We start from the raw sequence: 26,507 nt of genomic DNA, 5'->3' as shown, positions 1-26,507 counted from the left end.
ACGCGGCAGATGAGCTGGAGTCATGGTGAAATTGAGGCAAAGACAAAACCAAAACCGACCCTCCTTTCTATTGGCAAATGTCCAGTCACCCAAGAATAAGATGGATGAGCCTCCTCTTTGTTTGAGTCTCCCATCAGAGACTTGAAAAGAAACAATATTATAGGTCTTACTGAGACGTGGCTGGATGATGACGCTACGCACGTAGTGCTTAGTGGATTTGCCATGCAGCGGCATGATCGGATGGCGGCTTCGGGCAAGTCTAAAGGAGGAGAGGTGTGGTTTATTCATAAAAAACAACTGGTGTGCTGCTTCCAATGTGAAGGAAATCTCGAGTTTTTTACTCACCAGATACAGAATACCTCATGGTAAGCTGCAGACCCTTTTATCTACCAAGAGAGTTCTCATCCATAATTATCACGGCTGTCTACATCCCTCCACAAGCCAACGCCACTCTGGCACTCAATAACCTCTCTGGGGCCATAAACAAACAAGAAACTTCTCACCCAGAGCAACCGTTTCTGGTGGGCGGAGACTAACGCAGAGAGACTTAAAACCGTCCTCTCTCACTTCTACCAACACGTCTCCTGCACCACTAGCAAATGCTAAATCTCTAGACCACTTTTATTCTACCCACAGAAAGCATACAAGCCCCTCCCTCATCCTCTCTTTGACAAATCTGACCACAACTCCATTCTCCTGCTTACAAACAAAATCTCAAAACAGGAAGTACCAGTGATTTATTCACTACGGAAGTGGTCGGATGAAGCAGTCGAGTGGCTACAAGACTGTTTTGCTAGTCATCCCCACAGTGACTATATGAACGTATCCAAACCAAAAACAATGGATTACAGGCAATATTCATATGCTTATGCGACTCGAAATATGCTTTGAGACTCAAAATTGAGCTCAGGTGCATCCTGTTTCCATTGATCATCCTTGAGATGTTTGTACAACTTGAGTGGAGTCCACCTGTGGTAAATTCAATTGATTGGTCCCACAGTTGACAGTGCATGTCACAGCAGAAGCAAAGCCAGGAGGTCGAAGGAATTGTCCGTAGAGCTCCGAGACAGGATTGTGTTGAAGCACAGATCTGGGGAAAGGTACCAAAAAATGTGTGCTGCATTGAAGGTCCCCAAGAACAGTGGCGGTGACCAATCTGACAGAGCTCTAGAGTTCCTCTGTGGAGATTGAAGATCAATCCAGAAGGACAACCATCTCTGCAGCACTCCACCAATCAGGGCTTCATTGTAGAGTGGCCAGACAGAAGCCACTCCTCAGTAAAAAGGCACATTACAGCCCGCTTGAAGTTTGTCAAAAGGCACCTAAAGTCTCTCAGACCCTGAGAAACAAGATTCTCTGGTCTGATGAAACCAAGATTGAACTCTTTGGCCTAAATGCCAACCATCACCTAAATGCCAACCATCACATCTGGAGGAAACCTGGCACCATCACTAAGGTGAAACATTTTCCATGTTATAGCCTATCGAGACTATATGGCTATTCAGGCCTGGGGAAAGTTATTTAAACAAAACCATAGGACCATGCACACTTTAGGCTACTTTGGTGAATTTGTGAGGCATGCAAGACAAGACATTGCGAGATGCAGATTACCAAGACATATGCGCACTATTCTGCCTACACTCCTCGCGCTCCCTTGTGCTGGCCTGCCTGCTCCTTCTCTTAGCTAATGATGTAGGTATGTATTCAGTCTTCAGTCTGTTGCCTGTAGAATATCCTAGTTAATTCATGGAACCGATGTTGCCGGGATACAGAGGTATCTTCTGGCCAGTCTTGCGAGCATGGGGTACTATTTGTTGCTGAGTGGGTGGGGGTGTTGTCAAATAATATTAAATTACAGTAGGCTACAGGTACCCTGTATCTATTACCCTTTTCAGATATACTGGAATATGGCCCCTTGAAAGCTCCTCGGCTATGGCATGTTTGCTTGTCTGTTAGGGTAGGCTACACTATGGAAAAAGCTGACAGGTTTTGACCTTCTCTGGAGATAGCAGTGGCATTTTACTTGTCTGTAAAGTAATGCTGCTTCTGAAGCGGATTAACTTCCATCACTAGGAGACCAGAACACTCAATCAAATCATCTTGAGCTGCTGCGCGAAGCCTGCATGCGCGCAGACCACTCTCCTCTAAAAAAGTAGCCTACTTTAAATGTTTTTAAATACAGTGACTTACCAAGACATTTATTAGAAAGAAAGCACATCTAGCTATCCTACCATAAAAAAACAACACAGCATCACATCCATCAGCAATGTTTATTGGAAACAATAGAAAATAATATACCGGAGCAGAATACTACTGTCTGAAAAGGTACAGACTGATGCGGCACATTTTAAAATTGTCTGAAAAGTAATCAATTGTCGCTATTGACATGTTACTGTAGCTGCGTTCTATGTCTGTAAAGCTTTACGGACACAGCGGTCATACATGCGTAATAGGAGAATTATTCTACATTGTGATTTTTTTATTGTTTTAATGGAAAACTGATGGCAGTTGAACGTTGTCACATTTTCGATCTCTCCTTGTCCCAGTCTGTAATCCCAACATGTTTCAAGGTGACCACCATTGTCCTTGTGCCCAAGAACTCAAAGGTAACCTGCCGAAATGACTATCACCCCATAGCACTCACATCTGTAATTATGTGTAATTAAGTGCTTTGAAAGGCTGGTAATGACACACATCAACACCATCTCATTTGGACAAGAGGGAAAATAAGTATGTGAGAATGCTGTTCATAGACTACAGCTCAGTGTTCAACACAATAGTCCCCTCCAAGCTAATCACCAAGCCAGGGAACCTGGGACTGATCACCTCACTCTGCAATTGAATCCTGGACTTCCTGACGGGCTTGCCCCAGATGGTAAGGTTGGAAACAACACATCCGCCACGCTGACCCACAACACGGTGGCCCCTCAGGAGTGTGTGCTTAGTCCCCTCCTGTACTCCCTGTTCACCCATTTCTGCGTGGCCACGCATGACTTAAACACCATCATCAAGTTTGCTGACAACAACGGTGGTAGACCTGATTAACGATGAGACAGGTCAGAGACTTAGCAGTGTGGTGCAATGACAACAACCTCTCCCTAAATGTTTGGAAGGCCAAGGTGCTGATCATGGACTACAGGAGAAAGAGAGGTGAGCACGACCCCATCCACATCGACGGGAATGTAGTGGCGTGGGTCGAGAGCGTCAAATTCCTTGCCCTCCACAATGCTAAGGACTTAACATAGTCCACACAGACGTGAAGACGGCACGGAGGCGCCTCTTCCCCCATAATTTCATTGTAAGGTTGAAACTTTAATATGATTTGAATAGATTTGGCATGGGCCATCGGATCCTCCAAAATGTCTACATCTGCACCATTAAGAGCATATTGACTGGCTGCATCAACGCTTGGTATGACAAATGCACTGCCCTCGACCGCAAAGCGCTACAGAGGGTGGTGTGGACAGCCTAGTTCATCACTGGGGCCGAGCTCTCTGCCATCCAGGACATTTACAGTGGGGAGTACAAGTATTTGATACACTGCCGATTTTCCTTCTTACAAAGCATGTAGAGGTCTGTAATTTTTATCATAGGTACACTTCAACTGTGAGGGACGGAATCTAAAACAAAAATCCAGAAAATCACATTGTATGATTTTTAAGTAATTAATTTGCATTTTATTACACAACATAAGTATTTGATACATCAGAAAAGCAGAACTTAATATTTGGTACAGAAACCTTTGTTTGCAATTACAGAGATCATACGTTTCCTGTAGTTCTTGACCAGGTTTGCACACACTGCAGCAGGGATTTTGGCCCACTCCTCCATACAGATCTTCTCCAGATCCTTCAGGTTTCGGGGCTGTCGCTGGGCAATACTGACTTTCAGCTCCCTGCAAAGATTTTCTATTGGGTTCAGGTCTGGAGACTGGCTAGGCCACTCCAGGACCTTGAGATGCTTCTTACGGAGCCACTCCTTAGTAGCCCTGGCTGTGTGTTTCGGGTCGTTGTCATGCTGGAAGACTCAGCCACGACCCATCTTCAATGCTCTTACTGAGGGAAGGAGGCGATTGGCCAAGATCTCACGATACATGGCCCCATCCATCCTCCCCTCAATACGGTGCAGTCGTCCTGTCCCCTTTGCAGAAAAGCATCCCCAAAGAATGATGTTTCCACCTCCATGCTTCACGGTTGGGATGGTGTTCTTGGGGTTGTACTCATCCTTCTTCTTCCTCCAAACATGGCAAGTGGAGTTTAGACCAAAAAGCTCTATTTTTGTCTCATCAGACCACATGACCTTCTCCTATTCCTCCTCTGGATCATCCAGATAGTCATTGGATGATCCAGACGGGCCTGGACATGCGCTGGCTTGAGCAGGGGGACCTTGCGTGCGCTGCAGTATTTTAATCCATGACGGCGTAGTGTGTTACTAATGATTTTCTTTGAGACTGTGGTCCCAGCTCTCTCCAGGTCATTGACCAGGTCCTGCCATGTAGTTCTGGGCTGATCCCTCACCTTCCTCATGATCATTGATCATTGACGAGGTGAGATCTTGCATGGAGCCCCAGACCGAGGGTGATTGACCGTCATCTTGAACTTCTTCCATTTTCTAATAATTGCGCCAACAGTTGTTGCCTTCTCACCAAGCTGCTTGCCTATGTCCTGTAGCCCATCCTAGCCTTGTGCAGGTCTACAATTGAACCCTGACGTCCTTACACAGCTCTCTGGTCTTGGCCATTGTGGAGAGTCTGTTTGATTGAGTGTGTGGACAGGTGTCTTTTATACAGGTAACGAGCTCAAACAGGTGCAGTTAATACAGGTAATGAGTGGAGAACAGGAGGGCTTCTTAAAGAAACACTAACTATGTCTAACTATGTCATGCAATAAAATGCAAATGAATTACTTAAAAATCATACAACGTGATTTTCTGGATTCCGTCTCTCACAGTTGAAGTGTACCTATGAGAAAAATACAGACCTCTACATGCTTTGTAAGAAGGGAAACCTGCAAAATCGGCAGTGTATCAAATACTTGTTCTCCCCACTGTATATCGGGCAGGTTCAGAGCAAGGCCCGAAAAATTGACAAATACTCCAGTAACCCAAGCCATAGACTGTTACCTCTGCTACCGTCAGGCAAATGGTACCAGAGCATTGGCTCTCTGACCAAAAGGCTCCAGGACAGCTTCTACCGCCAAGCCAAAATACTGCTAAATAGTCAATTAATGCTTACCCTAACTATCTGCACTAACCCTACACACACTCACTAGACTATACACTGATTGTACAAAACATTAGGAACAGCTCTTTCCATGACAGACTGACCGGGTGAATCCAGATGAAAGTTATGATCCCTAATTGATGTCAGTCTAGACCAGGCCTGGGCAATTATTTTCTATGGAGGGCCACATTAGAATATATTTTTGCCATAGTGGGCCAGAATCATATTACAGGATTATACATAATGTGTATGACTGTGTTGACAGATATATCTACTGTAAATCACGTCCAGATATGCTACTTATTTAACTTTTTTTAACATGCACAGAAATAAACCACATCCATGTTCTCCTTTTGGTAGGTACTTTCATTATTAAACATGCAATGAACTACACGGAGGGAAAAGTACACTATGCATTCAGCACCACGGACAGAGCTCTTGTTAACCTCTCTAGGGTATGTGGGACGCTAGCGTCCCACTTGGCCAACATCCAGTGAGATTGCAGAGCGCCAAATTCAAATACAGAAATACTCATAAAAATTCAGAAAAGATACAACTATTCTATTATTATTACAACTATTCTTCTTGTGAATCCAACCACGGTGTCAGATTTCAGAAATGCTTTACGGCGAAAGCATACCTTACGATTATTTGAGAACATAGCCCAGCAGACAAATTATTACAAACAGTAACCAGCCAAGTAGAAGAGTTACACAAGTCAGAAATAGAGATAAAATTAATCACTTACCTTTGATGATCTTCATATGGTTGCACTCAAAAGACATTCATTTATTCAATAAATTTAGATTTCGAAGTCTTTCTTTATATCCAAAAACCTCAGTTTTGTTCACCGTTTTCTTCAGTAATCCACAGGCTCAAACGAAGTCACAACAGGCAGATGAAAAATCCAAATTCAATCCGTAAAGTTCATAGAAACATGTCAAACAATGTTTATATTCAATCCTCAGGTTGTTTTTACCCTAAATAATCGATAATATTTCAACCGGACAATAACGTCTTCAATATAAAAGGTAAACAAGAAAGGCACTATAGGTGGCGCGCATGAAAAAGCTCTGACACGGCAGGGTCCACTCATTCAGACTGCTCTTACTCCCTCATTTTTCAGAATACACGCCTGAAACAATTTCTAAAGATTGTTGACATCTAGTGGAAGACATAGGAACTGCAATTTGAGTCCTAAGTCAATGGATACTGTAATGGCATTGAATAGAAAACTACAACAACAAAAAATACAGCTACCTGAATGGATTTGTTTCAGGTTTTTGCCTGCCAAATCAGTTATGTTATACTCACAGACACTATTTTAACAGTTTTGGAAACTTTAGAGTGTTTCTATCCAAATCTACCAATTATATGCATATCCTATCTTCTGGGCCTGAGTAGAAGGGAGTTTAATTTGGGCACGCTTTTCATCCAAAATTCTAAATACTGCCCTCTACCCTAGAAAAGTTAACAGGTATGCACAAAAACAAAAGAAAGAGAGAGAGCTCAACATTACATTGAAACTACTCAATCAGTGTGAGAAGTCTCTGATGAGTCTCAGAAACTGTAACGTCCTTTGCTTCACTGAAACATGGCTCACTGGAGAGACTCTATCCGAAGCGGTGCAGCCAACGGGTTTCTCCACACATCGCGCTGACAGAAACAAACATCTTTCTGGTAAGAAGAGGGGCGGGGGCGTATGCCTCATGGCCAACGTGACATGGTGTGATGAAAGAAACATACAGGAACTCAAATCCTTCTGTTCACCTGATTTAGAATTCCTCACAATCAAATGTAGACCGCATTATCTACCAAGAGAATTCTCTTCGATTATAATCACAGCCGTATATATCCCCCCCCAAGCAGACACATCGATGGCTCTGAACGAACTTTATTTAACTCTCTGCAAACTGGAAACGATTTATCCGGAGGCTGCATTCATTGTAGCTGAGATTTTAACAAGGCTAATCTGAAAACAAGACTCCCCAAATTTTATCAGCATATCGATTGCGCAACCAGGGGAGGAAAGACCTTGGATCATTGTTACTCTAACTTCCGCGACGCATATAAGGCCCTGCCCCGCCCCCCTTTCGGAAAAGCTGACCACGACTCCATTTTGTTGATCCCTGCCTACAGACAGAAACTAAAACAAGAGGCTCCCACGCTGAGGTCTGTCCAACGCTGGTCCGACCAAGCTGACTCCACACTCCAAGACTGCTTCCATCACGTGGACTGGGAGATGTTTCGTATTGCGTCAGATAACAACATTGACGAATACGCTGATTCGGTGTGCGAGTTCATTAGAACGTGCGTTGAAGATGTCGTTCCCATAGCAACGATTAAAACATTCCCTAACCAGAAACCGTGGATTGATGGCAGCATTCGTGTGAAACTGAAAGCGCGAACCACTGCTTTTAATCAGGGCAAGGTGTCTGGTAACATGACCGAATACAAACAGTGCAGCTATTCCCTCCGCAAGGCTATCAAACAAGCTAAGCGCCAGTACAGAGACAAAGTAGAATCTCAATTCAACGGCTCAGACACAAGAGGCATGTGGCAGGGTCTACAGTCAATCACGGACTACAGGAAGAAATCCAGCCCAGTCACGGACCAGGATGTCTTGCTCCCAGGCAGACTAAATAACTTTTTTGCCCGCTTTGAGGACAATACAGTGCCACTGACACGGCCTGCAACGAAAACATGCGGTCTTTCCTTCACTGCAGCCGAGGTGAGTAAGACATTTAAACGTGTTAACCCTCGCAAGGCTGCAGGCCCAGACGGCATCCCCAGCCGCACCCTCAGAGCATGCGCAGACCAGCTGGCCGGTGTGTTTACGGACATATTCAATCAATCCCTATACCAGTCTGCTGTTCCCACATGCTTCAAGAGGGCCACCATTGTTCCTGTTCCCAAGAAAGCTAAGGTAACTGAGCTAAACGACTACCGCCCCGTAGCACTCACATCCGTCATCATGAAGTGCTTTGAGAGACTAGTCAAGGACCATATCACCTCCACCCTACCTGACACCCTAGACCCACTCCAATTTGCTTACCGCCCAAATAGGTCCACAGACAATGCAATCTCAACCACACTGCACACTGCCCTAACCCATCTGGACAAGAGGAATACCTATGTGAGAATGCTGTTCATCGACTACAGCTCAGCATTCAACACCATAGTACCCTCCAAGCTCGTCATCAAGCTCGAGACCCTGGGTCTCGACCCCGCCCTGTGCAACTGGGTACTGGACTTCCTGACGGGCCGCCCCCAGGTGGTGAGGGTAGGCAACAACATCTCCTCCCCGCTGATCCTCAACACTGGGGCCCCACAAGGGTGCGTTCTGAGCCCTCTCCTGTACTCCCTGTTCACCCACGACTGCGTGGCCACGCACGCCTCCAACTCAATCATCAAGTTTGCGGACGACACAACAGTGGTAGGCTTGATTACCAACAACGACGAGACGGCCTACAGGGAGGAGGTGAGGGCCCTCGGAGTGTGGTGTCAGGAAAATAACCTCACACTCAACGTCAACAAAACTAAGGAGATGATTGTGGACTTCAGGAAACAGCAGAGGGAACACCCCCCTATCCACATCGATGGAACAGTAGTGGAGAGGGTAGCAAGTATTAAATTCCTCGGCATACACATCACAGACAAACTGAATTGGTCCACTCACACAGACAGCATCGTGAAGAAGGCGCAGCAGCGCCTCTTCAACCTCAGGAGGCTGAAGAAATTCGGCTTGTCACCAAAAGCACTCACAAACTTCTACAGATGCACAATCGAGAGCATCCTGGCGGGCTGTATCACCGCCTGGTATGGCAACTGCACCGCCCTCAACCGTAAGGCTCTCCAGAGGGTAGTGAGGTCCGCACAACGCATCACCGGGGGCAAACTACCTGCCCTCCAGGACACCTACACCACCCGATGTCACAGGAAGGCCATAAAGATCATCAAGGACATCAACCACCCGAGCCACTGCCTGTTCACCCCGCTATCATCCAGAAGGCGAGGTCAGTACAGGTGCATCAAAGCTGGGACCGAGAGACTGAAAAACAGCTTCTATCTCAAGGCCATCAGACTGTTAAACAGCCACCACTAACACTGAGTGGCTGCTGCCAACACACTGACACTGACTCAACTCCAGCCACTTTATTAATGGGAATTGATGGGAAATTATGTAAATATATCACTAGCCACTTTAAACAATGCTACCTTATATAAATGTTACTTACCCTACATTATTCATCTCATATGCATACGTATATACTGTACTCTATATCATCGACGGTATCCTTATGTAATACATGTATCACTAGCCACTTTATACTATGCCACTTTGTTTACATACTCATCTCATTTGTACATACTGTACTCGATACCATCTACTGTATCTTGCCTATGCTGCTCTGTACCATCACTCATTCATATATCCTTATGTACATATTCTTTATCCCCTTACACTGTGTACAAGACAGTAGTTTTGGAATTGTTAGTTAGATTACTTGTTATTACTGCATTGTTGGAACTAGAAGCACAAGCATTTCGCTACACTCGCATTAACATCTGCTAACCATGTGTATGTGACAAATAAAATTTGATTTGATTTGATGGGCATTGGTTCGAGCAGTGACGGTATAGCTTAGGTATCATTTCTGACGTCTTTATGTGCAGGATTGCTGAGAGGTGAGAGTCAGTAAGAGATGATCTGTACCTTGACTTGATATATTTCGTCACTGAAAATGTCTGTTCACATACATAGGTTGATCCAAACAGTACAAACATCTTCTGAGCATGACTCCTAATCTTTGGACAGTTTTGTTCATCAAGAGATTAGAGGTCGACCGATTATGATTTTTCAACGCCGATACCGATTATTGGAGGACTCCAAAAAAATCTGATACCGATTAAATTGGCTAATTTTTTTTAGATTTATTTGTAATAATGACAATTACAACAATACTGAATGAACACTTATTTTAACTTAACTTATTTTACATCAATAAAATCAATTTAGCCTCAAATAAATAATGAAACATGTTCAATTTGGTTTAAATAAAGCAAAAACAAAGTGTTGGAGAAGAAAGTAAAAGTGCAATATGTGCCATGTTAGAAAGCTTACGTTTAAGTTCCTTGCTCAGAACATATGAAAGCTGGTAGTTCCTTTTAACATGAGTCTTCAATATTCCCAAGTAAGAAGTTTTAGGTTTTAGTTATTATAGGAATTATAGGACTATTTCCCTCTATACCATTTGTATTTCATTAACCTTTGACTATTGGATGTTCTTATAGGCACTTTAGTATTGCCAGTGTAACAGTATAGCTTCCGTCCCTCTCCTCGCCCCTACCTGGGCTTGAACCAGGAACACATCGACAACAGCCATCCTCGATGCAGCGTTACCCATGCAGACCAAGGGGAATAACCACTCCAAGTCTCAGAGCGAGTGACGTTTGATCCCCTATCAGCGCCCACCCTGCTAACTAGCTAGCCATTTCACATTGGTTACACCAGCCTAATCTCGGGAGTTGATAGGCTTGAAGTCATAAACAGCTCAATGCTTGAAGCACAACGAAGAGCTGCTGGCAAAACGCACGAAAGTGCTGTTTGAATGAATGCTTACGAGCCTGCTGGTGCCTACCATCGCTCAGTCAGACTGCTCTATCAAATCGTAGATGTAATTATAACATTATAACACAAAGAAATACGAGCCTTAGGTCATTACTTTGGTCGAATCCGGAAACTATCATCTCAAAAACAAGACGTTTATTCTTTCAGTGAAATACGGAACCATTCCGTATTTTATCTAAAGGGTGGCATCCATAAGTCTAAATATTCCTGTTACATTGCACAGCCTTCAATGTTATGTCATAAATTAGGCGGCCCAAACTGTTGCATATACCCTGACTCTGCGTGCAATGAACACAAGAGAAGTGACACAATTTCACCTGGTTAATATTGCCTGCTAACCTGGATTTCCTTTAGCTAAATATGCAGGTTTAAAAATATATACTTCTGTGTATTGATTTTAAGAAAGGCATTAATGTTTATGGTTAGGTACACATCGGAGCAAGGACAGTCTTTTTTCGCGAATACGCACCGCATCGATTTTATGCAACGCAGGACACGCTAGATAAACTAGTAATATCATCAACCATGTGTAGTTAACTAGTGATTAAGATTGATTGTTATTTATAAGATACATTTAATGCTAGCTAGCAACTTACCTTGGTACTGCATTCGCATAAAAGGCAGGCTCCTCGTGGAGTGCAATGAGAGACAGGTGGTTAGAGCGTTGGACTAGTTAACTGTAAGGTTGCGAGATTGAATCCCCGAGCTGACAAGGTACAAATCTGACGTTCTGCCCCTGAACAAGGCAGTTAACTCACCGTTCCTAGGCCGTCATTGAAAATAAAAACGTGTTCTTAACTGACTTGCCTAGTTAAAAAGATTAAATAAAGGTGTAAAAAAAAAATAAAAAAAAAAAAAAAGATTTCCGATTGTTATGAAAACTTGAAATCGGCCCTAATTAAATCGGCCATTCCGATTAATCGGTCGACCTCTACAAGAGATGCATAGAACCTAGTCAGTGACATTAGAGAACTATTCAAAACAATCACTGCATCAGACTGAAGATCGATAAGCTCAAGTTGCAGGTCAGTGGGAGTGTTATCCACATTGAAGGTGAAAGGAGAGGAAAACAACAACAGCATGTCATTTTCCAACACGTTGAAATTCTCAAAACGATGAGAAAACTCACCGTTCAAAGCACGCAGCAGCGATGTATACTTCTCCCGCTGGTCATCTGATAGGGAACAGCCTAGTAGTGTCGGAAGGTGGGTGAGATTGTTGGCTTCTACTTGGTGGGGCAGGAGGAGTAATTTTCCCTTGAAGGCTTTGACAAGGCTGTACATCTGATATGCAAAAAGGCCCTTGTAGTTTGGAATTCAGTTCATTCATGAGGGCCATGATGTCCACGGTAAAGGCAAAAATCAGCCAACCATTCTTTATCTTGCAGTTGAGAAAAATCCACATATTTTCCTTTCATTTATAAAAACTCAGCAATCTCTGACTTCAGGTCACACACCCTTTAAGCACCTTCCCCAGACTTATCCATCTCACATGTGTGTGGTAGGGGAGATCTGCATGACCCAACTCTTCCAACAGGGAGACAAACTGCCTGCGGTGTAAAGATTTTGCTCTGATGAAGTTTACCACTTTAGTGACTGTCTCCACAACATGGCTCATTTTCAGAACACATTTACAGAGCACCTCCTGATGAATAATGCAATGCCGGAAAATAATTTTCTGATCTTGGTTCAGCTCAGCTACTTGATCTTGTATCCTTTTCAAAAGGCCAATGTTTTTTCCTGTTAAGTTTGGGCACCCATCAGTGGTCAGACTGAATAACTTTTGAAAACTCAGTCCCAGCTTTGCCAAACACTTATTAACCTCCTCCAATAAATATTTCCCTGTGGTTGTGCTGTTCATTGACTGCCCTGAAGCAAGCTTCTCTAATTTCAAAGTCTGGGGTTATGCCTCGTAAGAATATCAACAACTGCGCCGTGTCATGTGCATCACTGCTCTCATCCAGGGCCAAGGAGAAATAGGTGAAATCCCTTGTCTTTAAACTGTTGTTCCATATTCTCTGCGATGTCTTCAACACGTTGTGTCACTGTTCGCCTTGACAGGGAAACATTTTCAAACAGCTCTTTCTTGTTAGGGCAAAGTATTGCTGCAGAGTCAAATAAACATTATTTCATGAATTCACCCTCAGCGAATGGCTTGCTATGTTTAGAAATTTTGTGGGACAGTACATAGCTAGCTCTCGCAATTCTGTCGTTTGTTGAATGCAGTTTTGTGAAAAGTCCTTGCTGCTTTTGCAACTGAGAAATCAACTCTTCCGATGCACTTGTCCTCTGCTCAGAAGACCCATTCCTATATTTCTCTGTATGCTTCGTCTGGTGTCGGGACAAGTTGTAGTCTTTCAAGACAGCGATGCTCTCTTTGCACACTAAGCACACAGCTTTCCTTGATACCGCAAATAAATATTTCAATGTCTACACTTGCTGGAACACCCTACTTTCCTTTTCTTTGAAAAACACATTTTTGCGCAATTTCTACCTAGCTACTATTTGTAGCTGTGACGTGTATGTCAACATGTCAGTCACTGTCTGCCCTCATGCTGTTATTAATATGGGAATTCAAAATAAAAATGTCCACATGCGGTGGGAGTTAAATCATTACACAAAGGCGAGTATTCACTGGGTTTTTCATTTGAATAACAAATACATTTTCCAAAACATTACTATCGCAAATTCTTTGTGATCCGAGCATGATTTTGTGGGCCATATTGAAACAGGTTGCGGGCAGCATACAGTCCCCGGGCCGGCCTTTGCCCAGGCCTGGACTAGATGAAGGGGAGGAGACAAGTTAAAGAAGGATTTTTAAGCCTGGAGACAATAGAGACATGGATTGTGTATACAGTATGTGCCATTCAGAGGGTGAATGGGCAACACAAAAGATTTAAGCGCCTTTAAAACGGGGTATGGTAGTAGGTGTCAGGCGGACCGGTTAGTGTGTGAAGAACTGCAACGCTACAGGATTACAGTTTCCCGTGTGTATCAGGAATGGTCCACCAGCCAAAAGACAGCCAGCCAACTTGACACAACTGTAGTCAACATGTCAGCTCGGGAGGCAGGTAGCCTAGTGGTTAGAGCGTTGGACTAGTAACCGAAAGGTTGCAAGATCGAATCCCCGAGCTAGCTGAGAAGGTAAAAATCTGTCATTCTGCCCCTGAACAAGGCAGTTAACCCGCTGTTTCTAGGCTGTCATTGAAAATAAGAATTTGTTCTTAACTGACTTGCCTAGTTCAATAAAGATAAAAATGTGCCAGCATCCCCGTGGAACGCTTTCGACACCTTGTAGAGTCCATGCCCTGACGAATTGAGGCAGTTCTGAGGGCAAAAGTAGGGTGCAACTCAATATTAGGAAGGTGTTCCTAATGTTTTAGGAACACTCACAGACATTTCCAAACAAACATTATTTTACTCCGATTAATATCGGAATATTATATCCCCTAGCCTGATGCCTAGCCTTCGTGTACATATCTACCTCAAATACTGCGTACCTCTTTACATTGATCTAGTGCCATTCTTGTGTACCTCTGCTGCATTATTTTTTTTTTTACCTTGCATCGTTGGGAAGGGCTCATAAGCAAGCATTTCACTGTAAATTTTATAGCAGTTGTATTTGGCGCATTTGGCGCATGTGACATAACATTTGATTGGTTTGAGAGGAGGGACAATGGCCCCAGTGTGTGTGCTGCCTCTGCCCTCCGCTGCATCCCAACAGCTGAGAGATACAGGAGCCATACAGACAGGCCTCTTAGCACGTAAGGTACGCCAAGGTGATTCACACACATACAACCACTGGCCTCATTTTGCTCTCTTCTATTTCCGCCCTCTCCTTTCTCTCTCGCAAGCAGTGTGAGAAAAGAAAGATACAGGCTGGCAACAGATCAAACCATGGCCGTCCTGCTCATTAGGCAGGATTAGGCAGCCGCCCCTGGCGGCAGATTGACGAGGGCAGCATTTCCTGAGCTAAACTGACCAAGACGCACCTCCAACACAGAAAACCTGACATAATTCTGTTAAAAAACAATGACAATTTCTCTCAACCAGTGGCATATGGGCTTTTTAGGTGAGCGCTGGTGCTGCCCTCTGATAAACAGTGGCCACTTTGTAAAAAGCAGGGGAGATAAAAAAAAAAAAATGTTGCCTCTTCATGTTGCTGATTGGAGAGACATCGCTGCGGCTCTCCACCAACATTCCGTCAAAAAACAAAACAAAAAACAAAACATAATTCACGTAGCAGACAAAGAATATGGTAGAAAGAGTATGTGGTCTTTTCTTTAACCTACAGGCTGGAGATAAAAATGGATGACAATGTAATGAGATGGCCACTTAAAATCATCAAATAGCCTAACATAAATGGCACTCAAATAAAAAAATGTGCTGGCATGTTAACAAACAACATATCCTAAAAACAGGACAGGTCAAAGTAAAATGGACAATATAGAATAGACAATCACAAATGTTGTCCAGGAGTTTCACCCCATTGCCATACATTATCAGTGGTTTCAAATTTGTATCTGTAAATTTTTGACAAGCTGTGTAAACACATTGCAAATAGGATCACGATAACTCCTGATAAAGTTGTGTAGCTGATATTCAGTGCTTAAATAGCCAAATTGATTAGTCACATGAATCAGGACTAATAAAGCCAGGACTAATAATGTAAATGGCCTGTTTTACAAATGGTGGGTATTCCTAAATTTCCATTGTGGCGACATAGTTGGCTACACCCCAGTATGCACGAGTCGACGTCTTTTGGACGTCTTTATTTGGTCCTTTCCGGACGTATTTTTTTGTGTTTTACAAACAGTAGACTTACCACATTTATTTCAGGCAACAATGTAGGCTACACCTCAGTAAGCACGGACCAACGCCGATGCCTTTTGGACGTCTTTTTTTGGTGCGGTCCAGACCGCCCTTGATTTCATAGTCCACGGACATTCATTTTTTGTCTGGACCAAATCTAAACCAATCATAGACGTCTAAGTTTGGTTCAGATATTGTCCGGTTTGGACCAGCCTTCATTTGGCCCAAAAATAGACGTCTATAAATGAGGTCTTTCAACTTTCATTCAGAACTAAAAATGAACCTGATTTCAACATCCGGAAAAATATGGATTTTTCAACACCCGGAAAAGATGCCTTTTCAACTTAGTAGAAAATATTTAAATGTACGGAAAATACGTCTTTTAACCTTTAAGTCAGAACCTAAATTGAACCTAATTTCACCGTCCGGAAAATATGTATTATACATGTCTTTTCAATGTAAATTTTACTTACTGTGACTATTCTAGTTTTGCGGGGGCGGCATCTTTTGGTCTCACCTTGGGCGGCAGAATGGCAAGGACCGGTCCTGGATCAAAGCAACCAACACAAACAGAAGTGAGAAGAAAGTCTCACCTTAGAGACTGATGCCAAAGCAAGTGGACATCTCACAACAGAGAAATAAGAAATACACATTGGTGAGGATATTTCTGCAGCTATTACTTTAAATCACTAACGGGGCAAAACTGCAGATATGACAATTTTACTGACAACCATATGTAACATTATTTCCTTTAATGTAACAGTTGACATGCAGTTACACAGGCTAATGTACAACTTAAACAAATACAAGTACTGGGAACAAAGGCATGGGAGATTGGGCAATAGGCCATATATGTCCATCTTCCCCCTCCTCTACTTTGGTTCTGTGATTCTCTCCACTGGGCCTGTTCCAGTTCGTAGCAAGTGTGTCAAGGGAGATAAGGAAATCCCACTTGGACGATAAGTACACACTTCAAAGATAACAAGGACACACTTTTAAAGTGGCTTGGGACAGGGCCATGGGTGGACTCGAGCACCCAGAGGGCCTGTTGGCCAAGGTCCATGGTTTAGGTACATCTCCTCAAACTAGTTGTGCAAGGGTGAATTATAGTGTAGAGAGCGAGAGACAGAACATTTAAATGGGGTGATTTCAAGTTCATGTCTCCAGTCAGGGTTTCCGTTAGGAAAATGTGGCACCAGACAACATGACCAGGAAGATTTTAATTTACCGGCCATTTGAGAAATTTACCAGACCCATATGCATTGGGTGCATAACCCATTAGGGCGTCCACCCACGGTGCTCAGAATGACAGAAATCACATGTAGATTATGGTAATGCATCTTAACAGAACATGAAACTCATGTAATTAAGTGGCCGATAAAAAAACATTTTCAAACATTGGTCAAACACCATTCTAAACAGAACACCGGGGAAAACACAATTATAAACAGCACACCTGATAGCGCTACCATATAAGACAGAGATAAAAATTGCTGTTAGAAACTTAGAAAGAGGGGGAATCTAAAGATACAACAACTAGGATGGGTTGCTAATATGAAAACTAGGATTGTGCTTTTGCCTTCTGGACAAGAAAGTTGATATGAAAACCAATAGAACAGGAGATAAATGGCTAGTGATGGGTCCAATAGAGAAGTAAATGGAAATAAATTTGCCAAAATTATATAGGCAAATCACTCCTGTCAATAAAGGGGAAAAAAAGCACCATTCAAAATCCTTCAAACGAAAGCATGACTTAGCCTCAGAGGAATTGAGAATCATTAGCTTCTTTTAAAAATTAGATGTGGATTATTTCAAAATCACAAGCTTGTAGGCCTATGCCAAGTTGGGCAGCCGGCGTGGCAATAGGCCTAGCTGATTATTGACTTGCTGCTGTCAGTGAAAAGCATCTAAAATATGTATGAAGATAATGTGTCTTGAGTAAAACAATTTAAGCTGAGAAAAGAAGAATGGGAGGGGTATGTTGCAACGATTGGTGATTCTTGCACATTTATTTAATTGTGTACATTTTTTGCAATTTGATAAAATAAATATATACATTCACCATGACATACACTAGCGGTCAAAATATTTAGAACACCTACTCATTCAAGGGTTTGTATTTTTACTATTTTCTACATTGTAGAATAATAGTGAAGACATCAAAACTATGAAATAACACATATGGAATCAGGTAGTAACCAAAAAAAGTGTTAAACATATCAAAATATATTTTATATTTGAGAATCTTTAAATATCAAAACAAAAGGGTGGCTGACAGTTCTGGCAATCTCTCAACCAGCTTCACCTGGAATGCATTTCAATTAACAGGTGTTAACCTTCTTAAAAAGTTCATTTGTGGAATTTATTTACATCTTAACATGTTTGAGCCAATCAGTTGTGCTGTGACAAGGAAGGGGAGTATACAGAAGATAGCCCTATTTGGTAAAAGACCGAGTCCAAATGATGGCAAGAACAGCTCAAATAAGCAAAGAGAAACGACAGTCAGTCAATCCGGAACATTTCAAGAACTTTGAACGTTTCTTCAAGTGCAGTCGCAAAAAGCATCAAACGCTATGATGAAACTGGACTTCATGAGGACCACCACAGGAATGGAAGACCTAGAGTTACCTCTGCTGCAGAAGATAAGTTCATTAGAGTTACTAGCCTCAGAAATTGTAGCCCACATAAATGCTTCACAGAGTTCAAGTAACAGACACATCTCAACATAAACTGTTCAGAGGAGACTGCATGAATCAGGCCTTCATGGTCGAATTGCTGCAAAAACATCACTAATAAAGGACACCAATAATAAGAAGAGACTTGCTTGGGCCAAGAAACACAAGCATTTGTATTTTGGTGTGGGAGTCCAAATTGGAGATTTTTGGTTCCAACCGCTGTGTCTTTGTGAGACGCGGTGTGGGTGAACGGATGATCTCCGCATGTGTATTTCCCACCGTAAAGCATGGAAGAGGAGGTGTTATGGTGTGGGAGTGCTTTGTTGGTGACACTGTCAGTGATTTATTTAGAATTCAAGGCATAATTAACCAGCATGGCTACCACAGAATTCTGCAAGCGATACGCCATCCCATCTGGTTTGCGCTTAGTAGGACTATCATTTGTTTTTCAACCGGACAATTACCCAACACACCTCCAGGCTGTGTACGGGGTATTTTACCAAGAAGGAGAGTGATAGAGTGCTGCATCAGATGACCTGTCCTTCACAATCCCCCGACTTCAACCCAATTGAGATGTTTTGGGATGAGTTGGAACGCAGAGTGAAGGAAAAGCAGCCAACAAGTGCTCAGCATATGCGGGAACTCCTGCAAGACTGTTGGACAAGCATCCCAGGTGAAGCTGGTTGAGAGAACGCCAAGAGTGTGCAAAGCTGTCATCAAGGCAAAGGGTGGCTATTTGAAGAATCTCAAATATAAAATATATTTAGATTTGTTTAACACTTTTTTGGTTACAACATGATTTCATATGTGTAATTTCATAGTTTTGATGTCTTCACTATTATTCTACAATGTGGAAAATAGTAATAATTAAAAACCCTTGAATGAGTAGGTGTTCTAAAACTTTTGACCGGTAGTGTATGTCACGAGTAGTAAATGTACCATTAATCCACGTAATTTAGCTACATTAATTTATGTTAATGCATGTATTAATTAGTCATTTACCATTCTCTTTATCAATGTGGAAACATTGTTTGCAGAGTTCACCACCTACTACACTTGTCAGAAACAAGTTTTGGTTTATTTAATACCTGTCATTTACAAGATTTGAAAATGTTTTCATTGTCTTTTGTTGGAGTGCTTCGTGAGCATGTCTGATTTCTCTGTCCTGATAATGTTGAGGGAGCGTACCTAGGAAAGTTACTTTTTTTTACCCTTTTCTTTTAACACCCATTGAGAATTGTAATATATTAAAACTATTGTTCCTCAAAATAAGTTACTTAAAATCTTTCCAACAATCTCCCCCTCGATAATCACCAATCCTCGGTGTGACAGTGACAGTATAGGCCTACTGCTACATTGGGCTATATACTATGAGTTCCATGCACTAATTTCTTTAGCCGCCAATGGATCACAATGCATCAATATGGCAGAGGCTGGTGATAATGCATTAGTTTACTACAACTTTTTATAATTTGAATTAAAATGTTTATGATTAACCACATGACAATGATTGAGAAATTAAAATATGATTATTATTATTATTAAAATGAAACTGTTCCACGAAAATTCACATGAAAATCATAACTGGCACACAAGTCCGGAAGAAATGGTAGGAGAAATTGTAAGCTTTCCCAAACTTGATACACATGCGCCGCCTATTAAGTCTTAATAAAATAATTACCTCCAAATTTCCATGGGCGGATTTTGCCTGCAGGCTACTTTGAAGCAAGGAAAGCACACCTCATAACATGAAATAAAACATTCAGGTTTCAAAGTAGCTTATGCTTTCAAAATGCATAAAGCCGCCAGCTCACATTATAAAGTGGTGGGTAACATGAAGATAGTCTGTTACCTGCACTTAAATGGTGAACGAGAGGCACGCTTCAATTACCAATTAAGCCATTTTTTAAATCGAGCACCAAACTGTTTTTAACACGTGATTGCATTAAAAAAAATGTTGAGCAATGAATGGGTTTATAAAAGCAAATGTTATACTCCAGCGTCAAACAGCTGAGGAGTTGCAGGAGGAATTCCTGCTCAAAATAGTATGCTGTACGGGGTGTGATAGCCGTGTTGGGTGGCCTAAATAAAATACCTAAATAAAATCAAAGATGGCTAACGAAAATGCACACAGGCCAATTTAATTCCAGTAAATTATGAGCACATCAACAGGGCTGGAATGGAGTGGGTCGAGAATTCAAGTTCCTTGTGTCCAAATGACTTAGAACTTAAAATGATCAACACACACACACAGGGAGGTTGAAAAGGTTAAGCAACCCCGAAAAAGTTCTAGCTGCACCATTGAAAGCATCTTGACTGGCCGCATCACTATGGAACCCTGTTTCGGTCTTTGTATGTAAAAAAAAAAAATACACAGGTCAAATAACACTATTTGACGCGTTAAATAAGCTTTTAAATTTGACACGTCAAATAACAGTTTAATTGTCGAATGTTGTGTTGGACCGCAACTTCTGGTATTAGCTAGGTAGCCACTTGTTGTTAGCCAATTGAAATTGAACTTCGGTTCATGAAAAGAAATAGCTAGCCAGTTACTAAACCCTGTTTCCCAAAGCTAACGTTATAAGCAGCCAGCTAGCTTCATGATGCTCGACCGGACCGGGTTATGTGTTATGAAGCTAGCCACAATAACGATTAGGCACAATATTGGAATTTGCTGTTTGCCTTCAAAATAAAAAGTACCTATTTGAAAGTGATGCAGAAGGTTACAATTGGTGGAATCATGCCATATTTAGACTAGATAATGTCAAACAAGGTTGGAATGTGAAGCAATGAAATGGGGTATCGGTCTACTCAGTGACACCCACAGAACAAAACCGTGAAGACTTTACACAAATATCAGCGTTGGAGCTCTTAATGTGGGACTGTGAATATGTGAAAGCACCTCCCCAGTCAGGCTATTGTGTGTATTCACATTCATATTGCACTGTACAGTTTTACATAAGGATTGGGGATCAATGAAATGGGGTATCAGTCTACTCAATACCCAAGATATTTTTTCCCCATTGTCCTCAGAGTTATCAGTCTCCAAAACATCCACGCAGTATGGCTTTACCTCTGGAATAGTGTTCAATACACATGGGTTGACAATAAATGTGACTCAATTCAGTTCTTTCAGGGTCCCACAATAAGAGTTCCTACACTAATGTTCTCTAGGTGTCACTGAGTAGACTGATACCCCATGTCATTGATCCACAATCCATAGGTAAGGTTGGTGTTTAGAGCGTTGGGCCAGTAACTAAATGGTTGCTAGATCGAATCCCCGAGTTGCCAAGGTAAAAAAAAATCTGTTGTTCTGCCCCTGAACAAGGCAGTTAAACCACTGTTCCTAGGCCGTCATTGTAAATACTAATTTGTTCTTAACTGACTTGTCTAGTTAAATATATATATTTTAAAAATTATAACTAAAAACGCTGTACAGTGAAATGAGTATGACCCTAATGCAATTCTAAAGTCTAATACATCCAGTGCGAATTCAATTGATTTGTCAAATTAACTAATTATTGTATTTTGTTGATTTTATATAACATTTAAACCTCGTTTAGCATGATCTATTCAATTGTCATAATTCTACTTTTATTTTGAAGGCTAACAGCAAAGTCCACTGTCGTGGCTAACCCTTATTGTGGCTAGCTTCACATAGATGGGTCCGCCCACCATTTATCAAATAAGAACTGTCTTATAAATTAGGGTTATTTTAGATGATGACACCAACCTAGATAGTTAGCTAACTAACTATAGCTACTGAAACAGATTGTCATTTTGCTATGTTTTGGGGAAGAACATTGTTTGCATCATGAGCTACCTAGCTTTTTTTAATGATCAGCACTGTAAGTGCACGAGACAAGTTTACCAGCATCATAGCATACGTAGCGATGAATCGTTGTGACATATAAAATATGAGTGAGTGTAATAACTATGTAAAAAATTAATGAACGCGTTAAATGTACGTGACGTGCAGTCATAATCAGGTCCTGATTGGTCAACAAGCTTATTTGACACGTCAAATAGTGTTATTTGACGTGTATCTTTTTTGACATGCAAACACCCAATCGGCGTTCCATACATCACTGCTTGGTACGGCAACTGCACCGCCCTCGATCGCATGGCGCTACAGAGGGTGGTGCGGAAAGCCCAGTACATCACTGGGACGGAGCATCCAGGACCTCTATATCAGGCGGTGTGAAAAGAAAGCCCCAAAAATCATTAAAGACTCCAGCCACCTAAGACATAGACTGTTGTCTCTGATTCTGCACGACAGGCGGTACCGATGCATCTGATACCAACAGGCTTCTGAACAGTTTCTATCCCCAAGCCATAAGACTGCTAAATAGCTAACAAAATGGCTACACGGACTGACTTTATGCACACTCACGCACACTAACACTACAACAAACACACACACACACCATTATTTGTGCACACACATAAGCAGATAATTTATACTGCTGATTCTACACACACGCACTCACATACAAATCAGTGGCGACCCATCATTCAGGGCAGAGCCTCACCTGTTTTGAGCCCCACATTTTTTGCATGTTATTTTGGCACAAATACGTGTCACATATCAGTTTGCAAACAATGTAAAAATATATATAATTTAGTTAATAAAGCCGCATACAAACATGGTCTGTTTTGTTTTCTTGAGTAGAGCAGCTCCAAAATGCAGGTGTTTCAACCTAGCTCAGTGCTTTCTGTGGTGGTGGGGCAAGTCAGCAGAAAAAACGGAGCATTGCGCAGCGATGAGCTCAGTGTTCTGTCACTCATGGGGACACTACGTCACCACCAAGTCGAAGGGTAAAGCTAGAAAATTCAAGCCCCTTGGGTGCTGCTATAGAGTAACATTAGAAGTGCCCGTCCAAGAAGGCTCAAGGACATTGGCCACAGATAAAATGACATCAAATCACAATATATCTACGGTAGTTTTGATTGGACTGATTATGTCAACATCACACTTTCAAAATCATAGCTAACAGTAATCATCATGAATCAAGTCGGCAATCTACTGGCAAATACTTTTTAATCTGTGTTATATGAAGAGAAATAATGAAGAGAAATTATCGATAAAACGTTAAATCGGCCATAAAGTTGGAAATCGCAAATTCAACAGTGAGTGGTTTGTAAGGAATTAGTGGCTAACGGCAAGCATTGTAAAGCAATCATTAGCCTGCTATTCAGCAGTGGTGGATGACTCAAGTAAAAGTGAAAGTCATCCAGTAAAATACTACTTGCATAAAAGTCAACAAATACTTGGTTTTAAATATACTTAAGTATCAAAAGGAAATGTAATTGCTAAAATATAAGTAAAAGTATAAATAATTAAAAATTCCTTATATTAAGAAAATCAGATGGCACTATTTTCTTGTTATTTTAATGTACGGAGTGCCACAATCCAATACTTAATTTACAAACTAAGCATGTGTGTTTAGTGAGCCTGCCTGATCAGAGGCAGTGGGATAACCAGGGATGTTCTTTTGATAAGTGTGTTACGTATACTCCCTCTCCAGCTCTCTAGGTCGTCAGGCTGCTCATTATTACGCCTCTTTCTCAAGATACAACCTGAAGATCACTGATGACATCATGATTAAATATTTTTCCCCCCTCCAGTTGTCTTGAAAGAACCATAAATCCAGAGAATGCCAGACTTCGATGACCAAGTTTAAGTGAGCACAGCACAACAAGGTGAGTCCAAAAATGTATTGTATGCTACTGCATAAATGTAATATGCCAGGGAGATTTGTATAATGTACCTAAGAAAATATTACTATGTGTATGTTGTGCAGTAAGCTGTTAGTAGCCCATGTGCCTCACCCTAATAATTTGGTATATTTTCACCTCTTAATATCAGCTACTGTGCTGACTTGGTGGTGCACATGTAGCCTACAAACTATTTTTGAGAAATGTAATCAAAAATTGTGAGCTTTCATTGTCTGTTTATATGCCCCCTTTATTTATCCTACAGTTCTGACTTTGTGTAGAGGGAGAACACTAAGAATGACCCATGTTCTGAATTCTGTTGATGTACATTTCAAAAGTGCTGAACAAATAGTTATATTGACTACGTCTGTCCTAGCTCGCTCATTAATGTCTTAATCAAAATTAAAGATTGCCTCTCATCCGCTTGTCGTCCCCTTATGCCATAGTTTGTGCATCTCAATTGTCAGTAGAAACCACATTTGTTTAAGCAAGTCAGCCATGTTAAAAAGGTAGTAAATGAGGCTGAATGAACTGTTTCACTGCCAGACTAGGCTCCGCTGATAGCCAGGTGTAGCAGTGGTAAGGTGTTGAGACAGCTTTATGCAGGCCCTAAAAGTTTTTGAGCACCGTTTGTCACTGTTATACTGCAATTAATGTATTGTTTTGTGTTGTGGCATTGCTGGAATGCAACCCACATACATATATATATATATATATATATATATATATATATATATATATATATATATATATATTTTGCCCGACCAAGATTTACATGCAAAAATCACAACCGCATACAATCATTTATGCAGCTGCTGCTCCGTTTATCAAATATCCTGATGCCCAGTCACCTTACCCCATTACATTACCTCTATCAGTCTTGTATCCCTACACCAGTGGAGGCTGGTGGAAGGAGCTATAGGAGGACGGGCTCATTGTAATGGCTGGAATGGAATCAATGGAACAGAGTCAAATGTGGTTTCCATATGTTCGATACTGTTCCATTTGTTCCATTCGAGCCAATACAATGAGCCCGTCCTCCTATAGCTTCTCCCACCAGCCATGCACATGGTGAATATGGTACTGGAACTGACTGGCCTGGTATGTAAACTCAGCAAAAAAAAAAGAAACAGCCCTTTTTCAGGACGCTGTCTTTCAAAGATATTTGGATTTTTATGAATTAACTTCACAGATCGTCATTGTAAAAGGGTTTAAACACTGTTTCCCATGCTTGTTCAATGAACCATAAACACTTCATGAACATGCACCTGTGGGACAGTCGTTAAGACACTAACAGCTTACAGAAGGTAGGCAATTAAGGTCACAGTTATCAAAACTGAGGACACTAAAGAAGCCTTTCTACTGACTCTGAAAAACACAAAAAGAAAGATGCCCTGGGTCCCTGCTCATCTGCGTGAATGTGCCTTAGGCATGCTGCAAGGAGGCATGAGGACTACAGATGTAGCCAGGGCATTAAATTGCAATGTCTGTACTGTGAGATGCCTCAGACAATGCTACAGGGAGACAGGATGGACAGCTGAGCGTCCTCGCAGTGGCAGACCACGTGTAACAACACCTGCACAGGATCCGTACATCCAAACATCACACCTGCAGGACAGGTACAGGATGGCAACAACAACTGCCCGAATTACACCAGGAACACACAATCCCTCCATCAGTGCTCAGACTGTCCGCAATAGGCTAAGAGAGGCTGGACTGAGGGCTTGTAAGCCTGTTGTAAGGCAGGTCCTCACCAGACATCACCGGCAACAACGTTGCCTATGGACACAAACCCACCGTCGCTGGACCAGACAGGACTGGAAAAAAGTTCTCTTCACTGACGAGTCGCGGTTTTGCCTCACCAGGGGTGATGGTCGGATTTGCGTTTATCGTTGAAGGAATGAGTGTTACACCGAGGCCTGTACTCTGGAGCGGGATCTATTTGGAGGTGGAGGGTCCATCATGGTCTGGGGCGGTGTGTTACAGCATCATCGGACTGAGATTGCCTGCAATGACAATCTAAACGCTGTGCATTACAGGGAAGACATCCTCCTCCCTCATGTGGTACACCCTTCCTGCAGGCTCATCCTGACATGACCCTCCAGCATGACAATGCCACCAGCCATACTGCTCGTTCTGTGCGTGCTTTTCTGCAAGACAGGAATGTCAGTGTTCTGCCATGGCCAGCGAAGAGCCCGGATCTCAATCCCATTGAACACGTCTGGGAGCTGTTGGATCGGAGGGTGAGGGCAAGGGCCTTCGCCCCAGAAATGTCCAGAAACTTGCATGTGCCTTGGTGGAAGAGTGGGGTAACATTCTGTTTCTGTTCGCCACATGTCAGTTATGTCTCAGTATTTGAATCTTGTGTAAATATTTGTATTAACATGACATGTTATTGTTTGCTGAAAATAAACGCAGTTAACAGTGAGCGGACATTTCTTTTTTTGCTG

General features: G+C 42.1%; 1 protein-coding gene across 5 annotated transcripts in view; it reads right to left on the bottom strand.

The window, feature by feature from the left end:
- The window catches only part of LOC110530920 (wiskott-Aldrich syndrome protein family member 1), a 157,645-nt gene that overhangs the window by 127,947 nt on the left and 3,191 nt on the right, over nt 1–26,507 (bottom strand). For 4 of the 5 annotated variants that reach the window (XM_036985465.1, XM_036985468.1, XM_036985469.1 and 1 more), the window contains exon 2: nt 16,138–16,210. The exons of the other annotated variant lie outside the window; for it this stretch is intronic. The gene's annotated coding sequence lies outside the window, so the exon portion shown is untranslated. The remainder of the gene's footprint in view (nt 1–16,137; nt 16,211–26,507) is intronic. 5 annotated transcript variants of the gene reach the window in all.

This window comes from Oncorhynchus mykiss, chromosome 8 (assembly GCF_013265735.2).
Source record: "Oncorhynchus mykiss isolate Arlee chromosome 8, USDA_OmykA_1.1, whole genome shotgun sequence".
NCBI classification, from domain to species: domain Eukaryota; kingdom Metazoa; phylum Chordata; class Actinopteri; order Salmoniformes; family Salmonidae; genus Oncorhynchus; species Oncorhynchus mykiss.
This window is presented reverse-complemented; position numbering and strand designations above follow the sequence as displayed.